The sequence below is a fragment of the Heterocephalus glaber genome, unplaced genomic scaffold, assembly GCF_053883595.1.
Source record: "Heterocephalus glaber isolate CG9 unplaced genomic scaffold, H.glaber_assembly_v1.0 deba00001666, whole genome shotgun sequence".
In the NCBI taxonomy this organism is placed as follows: domain Eukaryota; kingdom Metazoa; phylum Chordata; class Mammalia; order Rodentia; family Bathyergidae; genus Heterocephalus; species Heterocephalus glaber.
In genome coordinates, this window is record NW_028258406.1 from 7,272,297 (window position 1) to 7,274,641 (window position 2,345).

The following is a 2,345-nucleotide window of genomic DNA, read 5'->3' on the forward strand; positions in this document are numbered from 1 at the left end:
GACAGAATAAATTGTTTTTAGTCATTGTCAAATCAGGTATCACATAGCCAGTATGAATCAGTTACCCTAGGTAAGAGACTCCATGTTTATTAGGTGTGGGTAAAACCAAAGTAAGAGGAGAAATTTCAAAAATGAGAGGGTGGGAATGCTGAGAGAATAAGCTGTAGTAGAGGCTGGCTGGAGAAGAGAGGTCACTGCAGATCTGTGGCATCACTTGCAAAACATGAAAACCACACTTCAGTCCAGTGGTGTGACCTGGTCCTGGGTGTTCTTTTCACAGTAGATTTTATCCTGTATAAAGAAATGGCCCTATTGTTTCCAGTTGGTTCCACAATCCATTGTTCATGCACGTGTAACACTCAGGGTGGCAGTGATAGCCCTGCAGGTCTGCAAACACTGACAATGCCAGTGCCACACGTCACATGTGGACAACTTCTGAGCATTTCCAATAGATGCAGCTACTTTGGTGACTAGAGCTTTAACACTTCTCAATCCTGAGGAGTTGTTGTGTTGCAAAGCAGGATATTACATGTATGGACTGTTTTGGGGCTCATTAATTATTTTTCTCCTGAAGCATCTTGTAAACTTCAGATTATGGATAAGGAGGCTGTAAGAAAAATAAAAATCATGTAAAAGTCTTCTATTTGCTTCCTCCTGGTTGCCTCCAGTCTTTAACTCTGTGATATTGTTAAAATTAGTGATGTTTTCAGAAGAATAGGGGCCAGCTATGTTGTTGTTCAGGTTTGTGATGTTCCTGGAAGCAGATCAGGTGGGAAAGGGGGTGACATTTTGGTTAAGGATACTTCAGTTTTAGCACTTCCTGTGTGCAGGACCTCGTGGGGTTCAGCACCTTTGTCATTTATATGAATGATCTTTCCCCTCCTCCACCACAAAGACTCCAGATTTTATGTTAAGGTCAAGCTATGATGAAAGTCATGTTGTCTGTGTAGACCATGATTTTCTTCAAAGCTTCCAAGTGTGTTGGTTGTTGTTTTTGTTCCCCATCATAGGTAGCTGGGATGAAGTTGCCAATCCATATCCTAGCTAGAGCAGCCTTGCATTCAGGAGTAAACTGAAATGCAAGAGACTCTTAGAAGTATAGATATAAGCCTCATGGTAAGGCCTCATGAAAGACTATCACCTAAGTGGCTGGCACTAAGGGTGGCAGTGACCCACACAGAAAGATGAACAGGATACCCATGGCATTCTGGGCTCTGTGGGCAGCTATGAATTTATTTTCAAAAACAAAACTATATATGACAGTAGTGCTCCTTCACATACAAAAGGCTTGTTTCAAGACATGGAGGATGCAATTAACCACAATCATGAACTCTACATATGCTATGTTTTTTGCCTATACCTGTACATCTATTATAAAGTCAGTTTATAAATTATGCAAAGGAAGAGATTAATAAAATAATGAATAACAGGGTAATTATAGCAATATACTCTAATAAGCTATGTAAATATGGTTTCTCACTTTTTCATAATAGCTTATTGTACTTCTTATGGTTTATATCTAGATGTCCCCCTAAAGCCTCATGTGCTCATAGGTGGGGCTTTTTGGAGCTGGCTGGGTCTAGAATGTGTGATACTGGGATTAAGGGTATGTGGTGCTCAATTAGTCCACTGATTAGAATTAGCATAGTTCTGGGTGTGGCTGAATGGATTTACTGAATAAAAGCCCCAACCTGGGTATAGGCCTCACCACCCAAAAGGCTTGTAGCCTTGATGAGATAAAAGGGACTGGCAGGCTTTTTGCTTGCTGCTTGCTGCCTTCTGTCAACCACACCATGAACTATTTCTCATCTGTGATGTCATGCTGCCTTCGAGCCAGTCAACTATGGACTGAAACTTCTACAAACTGTGAGCTTAAACCTTTCCTCCTTTAACTTTGGGTGTTGGATATTTTGTCTCAGCAAGGAGAAAAGTACTCAACTATTAATCTTGTGATAGAGATGATACAATGTCTATATGATGAGATGAAGGGAGGACAATGACATAAGCATTCTGAAATACTATTAGGCTTCTATAAAAGGATTACTTGAAAACAAGCACTGTGATACTACTATAGTCAAGGTGAATACAATATAACCTCTGAGTGATGGTGAATGGGAACTGTGTACATTGTGGATAGACTGGGCTAAGGGATGATTCCTGTCACCTTTAGAAAGGTGCATAAAATTTCATTATACTAAAAAGCTTCACAATTTAAAAATTGTTTTTTTATTTCTGGAATTTTCTACTTATTTATTTCTGGAATTTTCAGACTATGATTGACAGCAGATATCTAAAGCTATGGAATGTAAAACCGCAAGAGAGGATCATTGCAACTAGACCTAAGT

At 39.6% G+C, this 2,345-nt stretch overlaps 1 pseudogene; it reads right to left on the minus strand.

Annotated features, from left to right (window-relative positions):
• Nucleotides 1-237: 237 nt before the first annotated feature.
• On the minus strand, nucleotides 238-765 carry LOC110348967 (PDZ and LIM domain protein 1 pseudogene; annotated as a pseudogene).
• Between the last annotated feature and the right edge of the window lie 1,580 nt (nucleotides 766-2,345).